The sequence below is a fragment of the Humulus lupulus genome, chromosome 5, assembly GCF_963169125.1.
Source record: "Humulus lupulus chromosome 5, drHumLupu1.1, whole genome shotgun sequence".
In the NCBI taxonomy this organism is placed as follows: Eukaryota; Viridiplantae; Streptophyta; class Magnoliopsida; order Rosales; family Cannabaceae; genus Humulus; species Humulus lupulus.
The window spans coordinates 175,422,594-175,443,833 of NC_084797.1; the positions used below are offsets into that span (position 1 = coordinate 175,422,594).

Here is a 21,240-nt window from a genome sequence, read left to right on the forward strand (position 1 = left end):
AAATACAACAAACCAATTAATCAATCAAACATGCATAATTCTCAAATTACTAAATCTTACAAAAAATTGGGCAGCATTTCCCCTATTTCTATCATATTTCACTACACCAAACACCCATTACCATAACACATCATTATAATACTATTTAAAAAGAGTTATTGTATATATAAAGTTAATGAGTAAAGTCACACGCGGCAAGTTAAAAAAAAGCGGCAAGTGAAAAAAAAAGAGGCAAATTTTCCTTCTCATTTTCCCTATCTCGGACCGAAGTCTTCATCTCTTTCTCTCTCTGTCTCAGTCTTCATCTCTTTCTCATTTTCCCTATCTCGGACCGAAGTCTTCATCTCTTTCTCTCTGTCAACCATCTCTTTCTCTCTGTCTCATTTTCCCTAGCTTGGACCGAACCATCTCTTTCTAGCTCGGACCGAACCACTCTTCATCTCTTTCTTTCTCTGTCTCATTTTCCACCATATTTTCCTTCTCTCCTTTCTCTTCCTGCTATACCCATCACCTCCTCCTCCTCCTCTCTCGGACCGAACCACTGCCTCTCTCGGACCGAACCTCCTACTGGAGCCTTGACGAAGAAAAAAAAATGGAGCCAAAGTAAATCTCAAGATATTGTGGTCTCATCGTTCTTGGAGATCGCCGTTGGACAAACTGCCGAGACTGCCAGGCAGTTCTTGCAGGTTTCTCTATCTCTCTTTCTCAATTTGTACTTGCCTCCATTGGTTTTCTGGTTTATTTAATTTTGGTTGTGTTGAAATCGGAAGATTTTGATTGAGAATTGGGCTTTTGGAGATAATTTATGGAATTTTGTTGGGAGAACAGGCCACAAGTTGGAAGCTTGAGGAGACTATTCAACTTTTTTATATAGGCAGTGAAGGCGGCACTGTAGTGGGAGGATCGTCTTCTCAATTTCCGCCTACAGAAAATATTGAAGCTTTGGCCGAACAGACTGCTTGGTATGTTAGATGCATCGATTTCTTTATGTATTTATTTCTCTTTGTTTTATGTGTCTCGTTCTGCATTATTGTTTATGCTGGTTTAGAACGATTCGACTCAGTGAAGCCGAAAGGAATTTGGCACCGATTGTTGGAGATGAAGTACCCCCTCCTTTACCTGTTATCAGGGAAGCCCTTTATGATGATGCCCTAATGTACGGGTATAATTTTTATCTATTCCCCTTTTGATTTATTATTTCATAGCAAATATCAGAAGCTCTTCTTTCAGTTGAACTAAAATAGTGTTTATTATGTTTATTCTTTGGTGTGTGTGTGTGTGTTTAATTGCTTAAGTCTATTGTTATTACTATTTTGTTTACATTTGTCATCCATTGTATAGCTGCTTGATTGGCGTTTTGGATTTTAGGAAATGCTATCTACTGGAGATGCAATTGCATATGAATTTTACTTGTACATGAGGCATTGTTGAAATTTTAAGGAATCTATTGTTGGCAGGAACTGTGTCTTTATTCTTTTTCTTTTTATCCATTAACTGAACACCGTAGCACTTTTACTTATCTCGGGTTGATGGAAATTGGTTCAGTCACTAATTTGTGGTGTTTAGATATATACTTTAACCTTTGTTCGTTTACTGCCTTCTATGTTATCTCATGTTTAAGTAGGGATTTGTTTTTTTATTTTGATTTTGTGTTTCATAACTGAGATACTGCACATAAGCTTTTGTAAATGACTTGGACTAGTGTTTCATGTAAAATTATATATGCTAATTTTTAGAGTTTGGCGGGTCTTTTAATTGGATATGCATTGTACATTAGTTATTTCTATACCTTTGTCTGGTGCCTTCAGTAACCTCAACCACTTGTAGATGTGCCTAGTTATCGGCAATGCTCATTTTATGTACAACTTCAATTTCTAACTGCAAATCACTTTTACTTATGGAATATGTCCTTTTGATTTAGGGCATCAAGAATGAGAAATCCATCCTTTGAATCAAACTCATTAATTGCTTTCAGTAATTTTGATGAAGAAATGAAATGCCCTGGGGTTTGGGAATCAGAGCAAGGTGTTGCATCAACAGCAGATAATGCTCGGGATAATCTGGCCTCCTTATATCGACCTCCCATTCATATAATGTTTCAGGGATCATTTGAAAAGGTAATTGGTTATTTTTGTTGGTTTTATTGCTTCATAGTGTGCAATGTGTAGAAATTGGATAGTTGAATTCAAATGTTTTTGACAGTTGACTAGTTGAATGACACTAAGGATACAGTAAGTTGTACTGGAATAGTCTCAGTACTCTTACTAACCTTAATTTGTAGAAAAGCTGTGGTACTTTGACTGTTTTTTGATAGATGATTTTGATGATTGCCTTTTTTACTATCTTTGGAAAACTGCTGTTGGTCCTAATCATAATGTGAATTTATTTGGGTGCCTGAGCCTTTAAATCTGTTACGATAGTGTTGTTCTCTGCAATCTTTAACGGTTGCAGCATATTACATAAAGATATATAAAATGAAGAAGGGTCAATACAAAAATATTAATAGGGCTTTACATGATGGTGTGTAGTAGTCAGTGAGTAGGTAGGATTTTTGTGCCTTTCACTAGTGCCTGCAATTAGCTTTTTTGCCTTTTGAAATTTTTGGTATTTAAAAGAAAGTGGAGACTCAACTTCATTTGTATCCCAGTCCTTGTCCTTTTTAATTCCAACTCAAACAAGTGTTTAGTTGAAAATAATACTGTACTGATATGATGATATTTTATACATGCTAGAAATATCTTTTATCCAAATATAAAAGGGAGAGACCTTTTGCACAAATGAATTATCCTCTTGTTTTATGAACAAATGAAGAAAATATAGGTCTTAGATTTTCAATAAAGAAAGTATGTATTGTATTATTTAGCTTTCTTTGAAGTCCTGAACTTGAGTTACAGTTTGTTGAATGGAGATAGTATATCATGGGTTATCCTTTCAACGTGCAATCCTTATCTTATTACGAGACTTGTGTTTTATATGAGTGATTGAGGCATAAATTAAGCTGGTTGTTTTGAGGAAGTGAGATCTTTGCATTTCTCTTAAGGTTCTATGGTTGAAAGGTATATGAGAATATTTAAAGACTGGTCTGACTCTTAATAATAGTTTTGTATGCTAGAGTTTAGTTTTGGGCTTCTCTTTGGGTTTATACTTGAAATTTGTTTTAACAGTATTGCCTTCATCAGCCACGAGTTACTGGGACTTTTATGCATTTGGAGAATTCCTAGTACTCTTTATCCATTTATTTATTTTTAATGGTTTTTTTAGTTTTACTGTAATTTTCTTTTTCTTATAAACGATATTATTCAAATCCGGCTGGAAATGGTGTTGTTGTTAGTTTTTGAGGATAAGAATGTCAAGTGTTTATGTTATGTTTCTTCATGTAAAACTTTGTTTGTGCTACTGCAGGCAAAGGGAACTGCCTCTTCTCAGGACAAATGGCTCTTGGTAAACTTGCAGTCTACTAAGGAGTTCAGCTCACATATGGTAGGTAGCGTGTTTCATTGGACTTTTCTAAATTGACTGAAATTGGTGTTCATTTAACATAGATTTTGGTGTTCATTTCTTACTTTTATTCTATTTTGAAGCTTAATCGAGATACATGGGCTAATGAAGCTGTCTCTCAAATGATCAGTACAAACTTTGTCTTTTTGCAGGTAAGTATTCCATTTTTGGGGGGTTTCACACTAAAATATAATGATATTCAAGGCAGTTTGGCAAAATAACATTTTTTTAATGTCACTTTGCAAAATGACCTTCTATTAGTAATTTTCATTTTTTATTCTACTATAAGGATTCCTTATATCTAGTAGCAAATGCCTATTTTCATATTGTTTCAAGGCCATGTATGTACATCTGTAGATACATGGTCATTATTGGACTAGAATTTTAAGATAATATGCTATACTTATATAATGTTTGGGGCAGGGATCTTTATATATTTGGATTCTAAGAAAAAAAAAAATTATAGTATGTGTTTTATTTCAACAATTTGACATTGGTCGGTGAACTTAGGTTTATGATGATACAACTGAAGGTCATTGTTGGACTAGAATTTTAAGTTAATATGCTATACTTATATATAAGTTTGGGGCAGAGATCTTTATATATTTGGATTCTAAGAAAAAAAAATTATATTATGTGTTTTATTTCAACAATTTGACATCGGTCAGTGAACTTAGGTTTATGATGATACAACTGAAGGTCAGAAAGTTTGCACATATTACAAGCTGAATTCCATTCCTGTAGTACTCGTTATTGATCCCATCACTGGGCAGAAAATGCGCTCATGGGTTTGAATGGTCCAACCTGAACGATTGTTGGAGGTAAATGGAGTTTTTGTTTTAGTTGTTCAAAAATTAATTTTTTTTGAAAGCGCTGGATTTATTCTCCGTTGTAAAACATTTTAAGATTTCCTAGAACATGATGTAATCCCTTACTGACTTGAGAAAATTTCGTTCAACTTTAGGATCTATTGACGTTCATGGATAGTGGTCCAAAGGATCATCACGTGACTTTGTCACACAAACGAACCAGAGAAAGTTCTTCGGCTCAGCCACAAAAAACTAAAGGTATGGCAAGATTAACTTGAGGAATCAGTTCAGTAATGCTTTAATTTGAAACCATGGAGTTGGCAAATTACATAGGATCCGTTTTTTGTTAGGACCATGTACACTACAACAACACTTCATTGAAGCACTACTATTTCTTTTATCTTGCAGCTTTTGGGGATACTTCTTCCCTAACTGTCTCTGTCCATTTTTGGGGAAAGTATAATTAGGATGTCTTCTTTCAGGGCATTGATCGTGAAAGAGTGGAAAGAATGGAAGCTCGACTGAAAGAAGATATCCTGAGAGAAGCTGAACGTTATGGAGGTGCCATAATGGTTATTCATGAAACAAATGATGGGCAAATATTTGACCAGGTAAAATTCTGAAATGGATATTTTTTGCTTGCTGTTATATGAATGTTTCTCTTCTTATTCTGGCTTGCTTATTCACGAGGTAGCCAATATACTTAGCAGTTATTTTCTGTTTTATTTTCTTTATTTCTTGCTTTTTATTTGCATGCACTTGCAGTTGCCTGTCTGTCAATGCCTTTGTTGTTGTGGCTAATTTTGATCCTCCACGTAACTAATGTATTGTGCAAAATTTTCCTTCATCTCATATTAATGTTTAGTGGCATCCATTTTTCAGGGAAAAAGTAGAGAAAAAGTGGGGTACATGATGTACTACCATATAAACCAACTGCTAAAGAACCAAAATATGCCACTTAAAGCAGGCATATTTTAATTTCAACCTAATGGATTCATGTTCATCTAATGCAGAGCTTCTGAAGCAAGTAAGCTTTTACATAATCATTATCTTATTCTTTTCTAATCAATTGCTTGTTCCTTTTTTAACACACGCGTACTGATTTTATTTCTAACTTTTACTTGCATGATACTAATTTCTTCATTGTGAACTTTTGAATCTTGATTCATCAAATTGTCAATGATTTGAACAAAGTTCATCTTGATACATACCGTAGTCTCATTAAGAGGCATGCTTGCTATTAATCATCTTGTGTCTATAAATACTAAGAAATAATCATGGATTTTATTTCTAACACTGAAAAAATTCTCTACTGATTCTCTCTTATTTTATTGTTCATCTGAAAATTCCCTAGCTCTTTCTTGATAGCTCTCTTATTTTATTGAACTAAAACAGATAAGTATTTATCTTAGTTTTCCATTTTCTTCTTTTGAAGTTTTCAATGTATCATTTAAGAAAAGACTGTAAGTTTGTTGTTGTGGTGGCAAGAACTTTTGTTCTTAATAATAAAATGATTTTTTTTTTACAATGTGCAGGTATATTGAGATGATTTCTTTGGAACAATTCTTGACAACATTTGTAGTTGAGGCCTTTAGAATGGAAGAATGTATTTCACTAATTTTTGTATACATTTCTTGTTTTGTATTTAGTGATAAAGGAATCTGAATTTGGCATAAATTATGTTGTAATATGATTTCTTAAGCCTAGACTAGTAGACTAAATATTGTAATCACATTTGAGTAATTAATAAAAATCTATTTATGTTACCTTATTTGGCTTCAACTTTCATATTTGTTTTCCTAGTTTTGTGTAAGTAAAAAAAGATTATGTTTCTCTAAGCTAATATAACACATGTGTTATACTAAAGTGTATTATAACACAAAAAAAGTGTTATACTAAAGTGTAGTATAACACAAAAAAAGTGTTATATAATCGACTATAAATAACATAATTAAACACTTATCTATATATTAAAATAACAAAGAAATTGTGTTATCGTTGACAGTACAATAACACATCTGTATAACACTGATAAAGTGTTACGTAAAGTACCCTGACCTACGATAACATAGTCGGTCTTAACACATCAGAAAGTGTTATCGTATGTTTTGATAACACATTTTCGGTGTTATTAAAAGCATTTTTTCTTGTAGTGTTTCCCAAAATTTAAATAAACCTATATTCATCACATAAATACAACAAATCAATTAATCAATCAAACATGCACAATTTCAGTCTTATATCACCGCAGCACACAGTCTCATATCTTATCTCCACTATTTTATAATTCGTACATTCTACTAAGTTCAATATCTTAATTATACATTATGGTTTAAAATATTACCTCTAATATAAAATCCTTCAAAGCTTGATCTCACCAATAAAGTTGTCAACAAAATACCTACTCAAATATAACAATAAACAAAAAAAATACTAAAAAAGTTAACAAAATATAAAGAAAAATATATTAAAGCTATATTGTAACTAAATAAAAAATAAAGTGCTTAAAGAAAACAAATAATTTGTTATATCTACTCATTTATATACTTAAACCCGAAATAATTTTTTTTTAAAAAAAGTTAACAAATCACATAAAGAAAAATCGAGTATAAATATCATAACTAAATCAATAATAAAATATTACTTAAAAAAACAAACAATTTTAATATATAAATTTAAAAAGTTAAAAAAATTTAAACCAATTAAACCCAAAATTTAAAAAGTTAAAAAAATATAAACAAAAATTTACTAATAGTAATCAAACTTAATAAAATGAAACTTATACAAAATATATACATTAATATATATATATACTCATTTACATAAGTAAATTCGAAATTAAATTAAATTTTAAAAAAATTAAATAAAAAATAAATATATTATAATAAAAAATTCTAAAAAAATAAAATATTAAAATGCAAAGTTTAAACCTAAAACAATTTCATAATCATTAATATAAAACTATCTAAAAATTAAAAATCTGAAATATAGTCAATTTATAAAAAAAATCACAAAAATTAAATTTAAATCATAAAAATTAATAAAATTACACTTGTGTTAATTGAGCAATGTGGGTTCTTGAAGTAGAAAACCCCAAAAAACCAAGAAAATTCATGAGTTTTCAAACTAATATCTTCAAAAATACAAATTTTACACAAAAAATTCAAAAAAAAAAACTATATATAAGTTACATAAACATATATAAATAATTATTTTTACATTAAAATTGAATTTTTTATTTTGATAAAAACGTACCTAAGTGAGCAAATTAGGTAAATGGGGTCTGTCTTGGGGACGATGGGGGTTTATTATGTACACGGGGCGTTTGAGTCAGTGCCCCACTGACGCAAACGGGCCATTAACAGCGTCAGTGGGGCACTGACGATAACGACCCATTTGCGTCAGTGGGGCACTGACGCAAACGCTCCATAGTGAAACGCGCGTTTCACTTAGGCGTTTACGTCAGTGCCCTACTGACGCAAATGGGTCGTTACCGTCAATGCCCCACTGACGCTGTTAACGGCCTGTTTGCGTCAGTGGGGCACTGACGCAAATGACCCCATTAAACAGCGTCAGTGTATGTTATGACGCAATTGCCCCATCATTTGTGGCAGTGCCTAACTGTCACAAATGCTAATTTTTGTAGTAGTGAATTGGAAATCAGACAAACTAGTGTCATGCATAACATCTACTTCTACATCCTCCAATTGTTCTTCAACTAGTGGGATGCCTCACACATTTCTGTGATGCACTTCTTGGATGACTTTCAAATGAGATTTATTTTTAAGGTCATCAATGTAGAAAACTTGGTTAGCCTGAGTTGCTAGGATGAGTTTATCATCTTTGAACGCCTTTGAACTAGTGTTAATACTAGTTATGTTTTGCTCAGACTTTAATCCTGAAGATTGATTAGTGTCAAACCATTTGCACTTAAATAATACAATTGAACAACCAAAAATATATGACCGTAATAAGTATTATTTTCTACTCTATATACAGAGACTCCACTATTTTGAGTTTTGCGATTCTTGTCCCTGTCATTACACAGAAATATAACTCCATTGACAACACACTCAGGGTACAAAGCAATGATAGTAGAAGAATCATTTGCTAAAGAGATTAACTCTTCATGTACTTCCGAAGAACCTGTTTGTCAAAGATGATAAATCTTATTATAAAGCCAATTAGGAAATTCCTTTCTATGTAATTGGTCTAGGTTTTCAGCACCTTTAGAATGAAGAATTTCCATATGCTCTCCCCAACGAACAAAAACAATTAATTTAAGAGTTACTAATAAATATTATAATAAACGTGGCATGAAAAGATGAACTACTTAAAGTACTTACTCAAGATATGGTGAGATCTCATTTCAGTTATTTAGAATATACCAATCTGCCATTTTCTTCACTTCATCATCCAAAGTTGTCAAAGATTTCTTACAAATTTGACGGCCCCAAGATCGAAAGATTGACATCTTTTTAAGTCATGGACCAACATCTATATTTCTGTCTGGACGATTGAACTTTGTTTCAGCTCCTTTCAAGTACATTGAGCAAAATGTTAATTCCTCATCGACCACATATCCTTCTGCTATTGACCCCTCTAGACGTGCTTTATTACAGACATAATTCTTCAACTTTTTCATATACCTGTCAAAATGATGCATCCACCTCATGTGAACCGGTCCTCCAAGTATTGCTTCTTCCCGTAAATGTATCACTAGATGGACCATGATATTGGAAAATGCAGGGGGGAAATGTTTTCTAACTTGCAAACAATCTCAAGAATTGAAGTTTTGACTTTTTCTAAATCTCTTGATTGCGCTCATTTTCTTCATATTCATTTTGCATAACATCCTTGAGAACATCCATCATTTTATCTTCATCATTTTGATCTATCCTTTTCCTCACTGATATTATTTTATCCTCTCCATGCCAATGCCAATTGGTATATTTTCGTAGAAAACCACTTACAAAGAGATAATTTTCTAATACATCAATTGTCTTAAATTCAATGTTCACACACCTCCTACATGGACATTTCACCAATCCCTTTGAGTCAACACACTGCCTAGCTCTCTGAAGAAAATCCATCACACCAGCTTCATACTCATCAGATGATCGATATGTCAAATTAATCTAGCTCTTGTCAATAGACATTCTATGTGTATAGCTACACTGCACGAAACACTTATCATCAAACTTACAATAAATTTGTGTGTGTGTCCTAATCCACATTTTCACTCCATTTCTATAAGGGTAAAGAACCTATCCCATTCAGGTTTACTATATACACATAGTGTGATCTACACTCATAATATTGTTATATATTTGTAAAAATTTCAGCAGTACCTCCCCATAGTTCTCATATGTGCGCAAACTAAAATTAAGTTTGCTCACGTACGAGAACAAAAGAGATGCATACCAAAATCTCTACAAATGAAACAATAAATGAGTAAGAGATCACACTATAGGTATCCAGTAATCTCAAACTGTCAGAACTGGACAATTCAGAGAGAGGCAAATTTAAGAGTCATTAATCACTCACCCTCTCCGAACTGGTCTAAGGCTTTTAGTGAAAATTTAAATAAATAAAAAATTGTCACTATGTGATAATAACACAATATCCTATCTTTGGTAATAATTTCTTATTACCAAAGACAAACAAATAGATAGAATTTTCGTCTTATAATATCTTATAATATTTAAGTCTATATTTAATATGTTTAGTAATTATCTTCATTTGTTTACATATAATTCTTTTTTTATTAATAATTACTCTTATCATGTGTGAGTTAAATACTAAATTTAGTAATTTTAACAATTATTTAGAGTAGAATAAAAAATATTTTATTTGTTTGGCTTACTTTTTTTTTCTTCTGATTTAAACTATTTTATTATTATAAATTAATTATATAATTAGTAACGATTAGTTTTATAATTATTTTTTAACATTAAAATGTTCACTAATATTTATAAATTTTATTTTCATCAATATTAACAAAATTGTTAAATTTACTGATTAACTCACTAATGAAATCAATTAAATGTTCCCTACAAAAAAAAAAAGAAATCAATTAAATGTTAGTTTTATTGAAAAATCATTTTATTAAAATTTTTAGTAGATATTCTAAATCTATATATAAAAAAAATTGGTAGCATAACAACTATATTTTAATCTATTCCAAAAATAAAAAATCTGCAAACAACACGGAGAAAATACCCAGAACAAACAACAGAACATTGCAGCACACATTTTTATAACTAAAAGTCAAATTACATACCAAAAATATCTAAAAGCATATTAAATCTAATTGCAAAAATAAACTATTACATTATAATTTTTCATACAAATTTAGCTAAAACCATAAGACTAACTAAAATTAATTAACTTAAAAGTATTTTAAAATACAATTTATAGGTTTTATAATCTACTTAATTTAAATTTTTTACATAATTTTTACTAAACCAACAAACAATCCATTTTAATAAAAAAAAAAATACTAATTAACCATCTTCTTTGCTAACCATCTAACAATTTCTAATTTTCTAATCCCTAATCGCATTTTCACTAATAAGACATATTAAATATCTAATTATAAGAGCATTCATTTATTAATATTTATTTATTTTATATTAAAAACTAAAAAAATAAAAATAATCACACCCTAATCTAATAACATAATTTTATTAAAACTAACATTTATTTATTTATATAAAAAAATAACAAAATCCTAATATCTAGAGAAAACAAAAGTTTACTTATATATATATATATAAACTAATAAAAAATGAAAAACAAATCATACAAATCTGGCAAATATAAAAAAAATAACAAAATCAATATCTATATAAACAGAAAACAAAAGTTTACTTACATATATATATAAACTAATAAAAATGAAAAAAAATCATACAAATCTGAAAAATTAGAAAAAACTTACCTTGAACATGAAATAGCACCAAACGTGAAATTGTCCACTAAACCAGAGAAAATCGCACAAAAAAAAGCTTCAACCAAAAAATCCCCAAAACAATTAGTTAGACAAACATATATAAATATATATATATATAACTTAGATAAATAGATAATACCTTCATATATAGATAAGAAAAGTGAGACATTTAGTACCTAGAAGTATGATTTTAGTAAGAGGCGGTTTCCGTAGTGAGAGAAAGAGCTACCGAGGAGAGAGAGAGAGAGAGATAGCTCTGTGTCGAAAATGAGAGAAATGGGAAGAAGGGGTCGCCTGGCTGGGTATATGTTAAGACTCTATAGCGAGAACATGGAACTTAATATTTCCCCAGCCCGCGAATGGTTCCCACTTATGCGAAAATACTTATGCCGAGAACATGTTCTCGTCACTAAATGTTTTTTTTTAGTGATAATAATTATATTAATAGTAAATGAAATGTATTCATTTAGATACTATTTGTTTTTTGTTACGACTTATGCTCTAATAATAATCTATAAATTATTGAACTTTGAAGCAATCGTTCTAACAAAATATGGGACAGCACCTCAAATCAATAAATGAAAAAAAAAACAGTAAACATTAAAATGAAGAGAGAAAAAGATATTGGTTACATCTTGATCACAAGCAAAGCTATCAAAACCCAACAAAGTTCGACCCGGTATCTACGGTCTTGGTCAAATCTACAAAGAACCATGTTTTTTTTATAAGACCATTCAAACATTCTATTGCCAATGCCACCTTTTTCTGTGGAAAACAATAAAAGGGTTTGGTTTATGTTTGGATATGTAGGAATGGGAAATCAGTAATGATATCCTTTTTGCATGTGCCATATCTCCATCGCATGAGAAACTTAATAAGATAGAAAGCAATATTTTTCCAGGAAAAAACTACATCGTACGTATATTAATAATGCAAATCCAAAGACGGACAACAACAACAATAACAATATAAACGAAACTATACAATGTATCACACTTTTTTTCTTGTGCACGTTCTCTTCTAAATGGGGGACCATATCGAGTTCATTGGACCGACAAATAATTTGATATACTTTAAGAGATGTAAAATGGATATATATATATATATATATATATTTATATATTTTATCACTCCCAAAATCTTTATAGGAATGGCCTTTGTTGTTCCATTGAATTGACTCTGTATTTGAATCCGTGCAAGATATGTAATTATTGGCTGATCGCATACGATATGATAAACTTACTCAATTCCTTACAAGATAAAGCTAATTAATTACTAATTCATGTAGTATATCAAAGTTTTTTGTTTTTTGTTTTTGTTTTCAACTTTATTTATGAGAAATAAATAAATTAGAGTTATGGCATGCCTTCTCATTGAATATTGACACACATATATATAGAGTAGCCAAAAATTGCACTGAGCCTAAAGCAATTGCACTGTCAACTCAATCGGAAATTACAGTCTATCAAACACTAAAAGGCCTATCAAATCAATTCAGTAAGAAGCTCTACTGAACAAATAGGCCCAATCTCAGCCCCAAATGTAACGTAATTCATTTATGTAAATATTAGATGGAGTACCTATTGATAGAGGACATCTTTAATTTTTAACTAGATTTTAAAATTCTTTCATTTATGCCCAATTTTTAATCACTCTTCCCATTATGCCCTTTCTCCCACTCACACACAGTCATGCACAACCCTCACTCATCTTCTTCTTCCCCATGACACAAATGATCTTTGAGCTTCTCCACGTTCTGTCGATACTCCGGTGATACTCCGGCAACTTCGAAAATATCTCACCAGTCTTGTTTCACCACCAACAATTGCTTCTCTCACCACTGCACTTTTGGCACCATTAATTTCAGTCACAACATAGCCCTCACTCCGACAACTCAAGTAAATGATCTCTAAAAACCGGGTATAAATTAACTAAATATTGTTGCTGGGTATATTTAGTTAATGATCTCTAAAAATGGGTAAATATGAACAAATCCCTTAATTTATTCATCTAATGTAACATTGTGCTTTGAAAACTTTCTAAGTGCCCAAAGAAACCATGTAAAAAACGTGGGAAAAAGTAAGTTATAGTTCATTCTACAACTCACCCAAGAGAATCGATCCTCCTCCTGAAAAAAAGGAAGACCACTTCTCACGCTCACTCTTCAGGGGTTGAGCAACAGACTACTGGGAAGCCTATAAACAAGAGAGCCTAAGCGTCCTTGAGGGGATCATGGTTTCACTCATTGAACCCTTACTCAAGCACTCACTCGATAGCTCTCAAAAGCACTCTAACACTACCAGAGTGATCACTTAGATCAGCCCTTCGTCGCCCGCTACAATGACTTTATATCTGTTATATTTATTTTCTTTACATCTATTTTCTATTTGAATTGCATACTGACTTGCTTGTCGGAGTCCCTTCGGCTGGCACCTCCCTAATGTCCCAAGGCTTTTACAGTCTTTCTTCCTTTGTTCTACAAGTTGTTGGTGCCTGCGATTAATCTATTTCGATCATTGTAAATTTCAGGATCTATAATTTGGCGCCCACTATGGGGCCCTGCAAACTGAATCAGGAGTAAGGGAAGTACATCCATCATTATGGAAAACTTGGAAGAAGGAGAGGTTGACGTTAGCCTAACTAGTTGCCCTGATGGCCCAGATGTGAGGTAGACTAATGAAAGCCTCAAAACGATGCAGCTTGAGAACGTAGAATTTAGAGAAGAAAATGCCATGATGTAGTCAAAGATGGAGATGCTAGAATATGCTCAACATAGTGCAACCGAGTCCCCAAAAAGGTTTTGTGTTTTGATCCCACCCATGCAACCGTTCGATGCTACTTCAGGAGCAACATCAAACCAAGCCTCCGGCCAGCAGTCGGCGGTCACCCCAGGGGAACCACAAGATCAGAAAATAGGCCAACAATTGGTGGACACAATGGATCAATCCAAGCCTATAGATCCCCGCTAGCAGTCGATGTTCCTATGACGTACACTCAAGTGGCACCTACTATAGCAGGAGGCAACCCAATGTCAAGTGCTTTAGTGGGGCCACCTAGGACCTTCGGTCCAACCCTTCCAATTATTCTACCATTTAATGTTTATGTTGTTCCATCTGCAGGAAAAAGCGTTGCTTTAGTGCTTGAAAAGATGATTGAGAAGGTGGGAAGTTTAAAGGGATGGAAGCCATGATCCAAAGGATCCAAGGAGTTCATGCGCCTATCCGAAAAAGCCTTCCAAGTAGCTTTGCATACTCTCCTTTCATAGATGCCATTGCACATGTGGAGATGCCAAAGAAGTTCATCTTCCAATTGTTGAAGATGTATGATGGCACAACTGTAGAGTCCAAGAACTTTACTTAGCTAATTGTTTAGTAGTATTATAGTATGTTTAGTGTTATCTTTGTTACTATGGATTTTTGGTTCAGACCGGGAGTTATTTGGACACTCATAGTAGTACTTATAGATTTTCTAAGTTTAACCTATAGTTTAAGAATATTAAGTATAACCTAAGGTTTGATTAATGTGTCTGATATTAAGGATTATATTATTATATTATAAGGTTTAGACATCAACCAATAGGATTTTTAAGCACATGTTTTGAATGGTAATTAAGGATTAAGTATTTTTGAGGATTAAATTAAATAAGGGTAAAAGTTTGAATGTATAGGGTCAGTCAGCAGCTTTGAGCACGTTGAGGGCTTAGTCAAGGCTGTTTACTCCATTCAAACTCAGCTAAAAATGTGTAAATTCGTGTTTAAATATTCAGCGTATGCCGATATATCGCAGCTATAGGGGGCGATATATCGCAGCACGTAGATACGGAAAACACGAATCGATGCACGGTCGCCTCGGGAACAAAGGTCCAGGCGATATATCGCCTATAGGGGGCGATATATCGCCTCCACCAGCATGAATTCAAATACATTTGAATTCTTTTCCCTTCAGCCATTCAAACTCCTTCAACAGTCCAGCATCTTCTGAACGAGTCTTCAGCCTCTGCTGAACGATTATTCAAATGATTTTCACCTAAAAAGCCATTATTTTTATTCAAGTAAAATCAAGATATTTTCATTCCCAAACTCTATAAATAGGACCTAGTACCCAGCCATTATTCACCATTTGCTCTAAGTTCAGAGGCTGCTAGTGTTAAGTGAGTGTGAGAGTGTAAACACTTGGTTTGGGGAAAAACTATAAGCTTAAACATCATAAGCTTATCAAACACTTTGGGAAGTGAGTGCTATAGTATTTCGGTGAAGGTTAGATTGATCTTGCAATCTTTGAGGTAAACCCAAAACTCTAGTTCTTTTCTGTATTTTTATGTTATTTCCTTTCTCAAAACCTTCTACTTAGTCCCCTAACCTTATTCTTATTTTGGTTAGGGAATCCAAGCTTTTAAGCATATAAGTCGGTAAGTATGTTTTCTATGGTTTAGTCTTTCCATCTCTTTCATTTCATCTCCTTTCTTTAGACTTACTCTTTCTTATGGTTTTAGGAGTGTTCCAACAATCCCAACTCAGTCCATAATCTCGGTAACTTTGGTAAGGAAATAGGCTAGAATCAACATGTTATGTGATTATGTTATCTATATGTTTTATGTTATTAAAAGTGTTATGATATATGTGTATGTTTGTAGGCTTGGGCATATGACCCATATGACTAACAAGACCCCAAATGGGTTATGGGCATATGACCTACTTAGCTAGTAGGACCCCACTAATCCCATGGGCATATGCTTGTTTAGTCTATGGGACCCCAAGTAATAATGGCCATTATAATAAGTGTATGTTATATGTATTATGTTAAGTCTTTATGTTTTCTTATGAAATTATGTATGTGACTTTGTGTTAGATTTTCCTTACTGGGCATTAGGCTCACTCCTTTCTGTTTATGTGCAGGAAAATAAGTTTAGAGGCAGAAAGATTCGTGACGCTTGGAGAATGTGTATCGATGATGAATGGAGTCAAGGGGCCGAGCGTTATTCGATTCGAGGATATAGTCTCCTTTTATGTTTTTATGGTTTTTATGTGTATTTTCCGCATTATTATGTAATGTCTTTTATTTTTAATCTTGTTTTGTTTTAAAGACAATGGGATCCCAAAATCCTTCTTAGTATTCTGTTTATTTGTAAATAACTCTTATTTTCAAGTTACTCAATAAATTATGGTATTTTCGTAAAAATGTAAGTTTTATGTATAGTTTCGATAATGGTCCAATTAGTCTAGATTAGTGGGTCATTACAACAACTGATCTGAATGATCATATAGCAAGCTACAAACAACGGATGTTTACAGCTGCCATTTCTCGAGAGCTACGTGAGGCTTGTATGTGTAAGGGTTTCAGATCTAGTCTGGTAGGCCCAGCCCTCCAGTGGTATACAAACCTACCTAATAACTCTATCTCTTCTTTTGGTTAACTAACTGATGTATTTGTAGAGCAATTTGCTAGAAGCAAGACGCTGGAAAAATTATCTGATGATCTTTATAGGATCAAGAAAAGAAGGGGATAGTCACTTCGAGACTACGTTACGAGATTCAATATTGAGAAAGTTTCCATCACATCATGCAATGTTGATACGACGATTGTAGCCTTTTGGAAAGGTCTAATGGTATACTCTAACCTTTATAAAGAACTGACCAAGTATCACTGCAGGACCATGGAATACGTACTAGCCAAAGCTTGGGCTTAGATCGAATGTGAGGGGGATGATACGAACAGGCCCATCCATTCATCCTACTCATATGCAAAAGAAAACCATAATACTAAGAGGGTTAGAACACAAAGACAGTATGCACTATGAGCCATACCCAACCTCTAAAACCATCATAACAGGAAGGGACCCTAAGCATACACTACCGTCCATAAGGCCAAGGGAACAAGAGAAAACACCCATCCCAGAGTACAATCTTAATGTAGACCCGGTGGAGATCATGGCAGTAATGAAATGGATGGGAAACAAAGTCAAGTGACCCGAAAAGATAAAGAAGCCAGCTGACAAGTGAGATACCACAAAATGGTGTGAATTCCACATGATCATGACCATAGGACAACATAATGCATTCTCTACAATTCGAGGTTGCAGGATTTCACTGTCGGGGTCAACTCAGAGACTTCTTGTCAGACAAAGGAAAAAGCATCATAACCGGGGGAAATACCAGACCAGCCACACCACTAAAGCCACCCCATCACACATGAACATGCAATGTATTGTAGGATCATAAGTAAGTGGAGTGACATATTCACACCACTGCAAAGAAATGTCTCTCTCTCTTTCTTTGTGTTGTTTAAGTTTAGGGGGCTCAGGGGTCTTGGGAAAACGATGCAAACGACAGGCTCAGGCTCTTGGGAAAATGCTAGGGGCTCGTGGGCCATGGGAAAATGGCAGAGGCTTATAGTTCTTGGGCAAATGGAAAGGGCTCGTGGGTCTTCTTCGAACAAAAGGGTAACTCTCTCTCTCTCTCTGTGTGTTGTTTAAGGTTAGGGGATTGGGGTTGTGGGTGGCCAAGGGGGCATGAGTTTGGGGCTGTGAGGTTAGGGAGTTTTGGGGTTGGAGTTGTGAACAATTTTCTGGGTTGGGGCTGTAGGACATTAATTCTATTTTATGAATGCAAACAATTTTTTAATATTGTTTGATTTAACAATTAGGCTGAAATGGTCATGGATGCAAAAAATCCGCCAAGGAAAAAAGGTCTTGGTCCCTTATTGAAATAAACGGCTAAGGGTCACCGAAGGCATTAAGTACATATTGGAGGCAAAAGGCTACTATTGTTATATTATTTTATAATATAATGTAATATTATATTATATTATATTATAATATAATGTTTAAGATTAAATAAATGTGACAAAGAGTGTCACATATTGTAACATATAATAGAGAGTTACAATATTTAGATATATGAGATATATCCAAATATTTAACATATTTGGTGTTACAAATTTGTAACTTCCAAATATTACCCTTTATAGTGTAAATTTGGTGTTATACAATATTGAGATGAATTTCATAAAAGCCACATGTGAAATGGCTGTTAGAGATATAATTTAAACCCCAATAATGTGTTTTGGGGGTTACAAAATCATCTGGGAGGGTTTAGAACCGTTTGGAAAAACAACACATTTTCAAGTGCTGAAACTGGGCTGTGGCCATGGCCACTGAATGATGGTGGCCGCGACCTAGGGGACAGAAAGCAGTGGCCGCAGCCACAGGTGCATTTCAGGCCATTTTTTCAGTTTTTTCAAAAAGTGTTGAACAGTTCCAAAAACCCAAATAACTCCCAAATCTCATTTTTAATTCCATAATAATCCAATTAATCATTGGTAACAACCATAGGGGTTGGTAGAATTTGAAATTCAAAGGGTGTCTCTAAACTCTATAAATAGGAGCCTATAGCTCACTTAAAAGACACAACATTTCTATCCATTAGAGCACTTGGCTAGAAACACCATGAGGCTTGATAATTCTAGAAAGATTTCCTTTAATCTGAGAGAGATCCCTTAGTGCTTGAGTTATGGGGGAAATAAGCTTTTGGACAAAGGTTTTAAACCTTGTTCAAGTTTGTGATCCCCAACCCTCTTCGCTTAGGTTGTGTAAGTGAGAGTTTTCTTGTGTTTTTGTTCTTACATTTTGTTCTATTGCTTTTCTTCTCATTCTCTTGTTCTATTTACTTGTAACTTTTGTTTAGAGTTGTAATCTTCTTTTTGTTTCAAACACCTTTACTTTGCTTGTAATCTTTTGCTTAGAGTTGTATTTTTCACTATTCTATTCTTCTTCTCTTCTTCTTCTTCTTCTTCTTTTTTGTTTATTTGTACTTTCAGTTATAGAGTTGTAACCTTAGAGCACTCACATTGGGTGAGTTATATTACCAAAATATGTAAAAAATAGCTAAAACTAACAAAAATGGGTATACATTGGATGATGTATTTTACAAATATTTTTAGATAAAGCTACAGTACCAAGCTATATTTAATGTACACTATTCATCCTTTAACCCAATATTATAATATTAAAATATATTAGGATATTATTGATAGTTATAAAAAATATTTGAAATGAATAAAAAATGTTTGAAAATATAATATTTAAATGATATAGAGAAAAAAATAGAGAATCTGATGTATGGTAAAATGTAAAACTTAGAGGTAAAATAGAAAAATGTGTGTTTTTGGGAGGTATTTTAAAGGTTGAAGTAGAGCACCGGATGGGAGTGCTCTTATTTAATCAATCTATATTTATTTGTAATATATTTCCTAGAGTTGTAATATTCTTACCTATTTCCATTGAGGCAATACATATTTTCCTAACATTCAAAAGCTTAACTCTTTGTTTGTTTCAATGGAAGGTGAGACCATCAAGATAAAGAATCAAGACCTAGTGAGGTTGGATAGGTTTGATGGGTCCAATTTCACTAGGTGGCAAGACAAGGTGAGATTCCTTTTGACCACTCTCAAAATCGCCTACATTCTAGAATCCACTCTAGAACCTTTCCCAATGCCACCCGATAAGGACACTCCCGAGGAGGTGGAGAAATGAAGGAAGAGGGAGGAGAACAATCTCCTTTGTAGGGGTCATATCCTCAATTCCCTTTCCGATAGGCTCTATGACCTCTACACCGAGACCAAATCGGCCAAGGAGATATGGGATGCACTTTAGATAAAGTTCAAGACGGAAGAGGAAGGTACCAAAACGTTTTTGATATCTCAATAATTTGATTTCAAATTTTTGGTGATAAACCTATTCTTCCTCAAATACATGAATTGAAAATAATTGTTAACAAATTAAAAGTGTTAAAGATTGAGCTTCCCGGAGCCTTTCAAGTTGGTGCTATAGTGGCTAAATTACCATCAACTTGGAAGAGCTATAGGAAAATAATCCTTCATTAAAATGAGGAATATTCTTCGGAGGAAATCCAAAAGCATATTCGAATCGAAGAGGAATCAATATGTAGAGATAAAATTGTGGAGGGATCTAATGGAGAGACTTCCAAAGAAAATGCGGTGTCACAACCAAAACATCCCAAAAACGAAGGAAAAAAGGGTAACGAGAAACCTTTGGGTCCACAAACCAATCCAAACAAGTTTAAGGGCAAGAAAGGTCCTTGCTTTGTGTGTGGGAAAAATGGTCACTATGCTAGAGAGTGTAGGCATAGAAAATACCAACAAGGACCTAAGGTGAATGCAACTCAAGAGGAAAACATAGTTGCTGCCCTTAGTGAGGTGAATGCGGTCCAAGGGAAGGTGAAAGAGTGGTGGTATGATACATGTGCCACCGTCCATGTCACCTATGACAAATCATTGTTCACGATCTTTGAAGAGTCAAAGGGCAACCATGAGATTCAAATGGGCAATGAGGGCAAATTCAAGGTACTTGGCAAAGGTACCATTGAAGTCTTTTTCACCTCCGGCAAGAAATTTACATTAGTGAATGTACTTTATGTTCCCAAAATGAGTAGAAACTTGGTAAGTGGTGATTTTCTTGGCAAGCCCGACATTAAAACCATTTTTGAGTCCAGTAAACTTATACTTACCCAATCAAATGTATTTTTGGGAAATGAGTTGTTGCGGATTTTCCTAAGTGTGTGCAAGTGTACACAATCGTTGAACAAGTAGTATAATGAAAGTAATTTTTATCGTCTTCTCAAGGATTGCCAAAGAAATATTGTAAAATCAACATCAAACAATTGGGGGTACAATTAAATATATATTTTATAATTTAATCAATTGAACTAAAGAACAATAAGAACTAAACAAGAGAATGAGAATAGGTCCTTGACAATAAAGCTAGAAAATGACAAATTGTGATTAATATTGTGGAAAAAGTTAGGCATATCAAATCCCCCTAATTTGTAATTTTTCCCTTGATGTTGCAACAAAGTTCATAGCAAAGTTTTCTTGTAACTAGGATTTCCAATTTATTGCACATGTCATTTTTCCAAATGCTCATGTTAAAGTTCCATCAATTGAATTCACATATTCCTATGC

The 21,240-nt window shown here is 33.3% G+C and overlaps 1 pseudogene; it reads left to right on the plus strand.

Moving 5' to 3' along the window:
- Positions 1-206: 206 nt before the first annotated feature.
- Positions 207-4,585, plus strand: LOC133779715 (plant UBX domain-containing protein 7-like; annotated as a pseudogene).
- Positions 4,586-21,240: the final 16,655 nt, after the last annotated feature.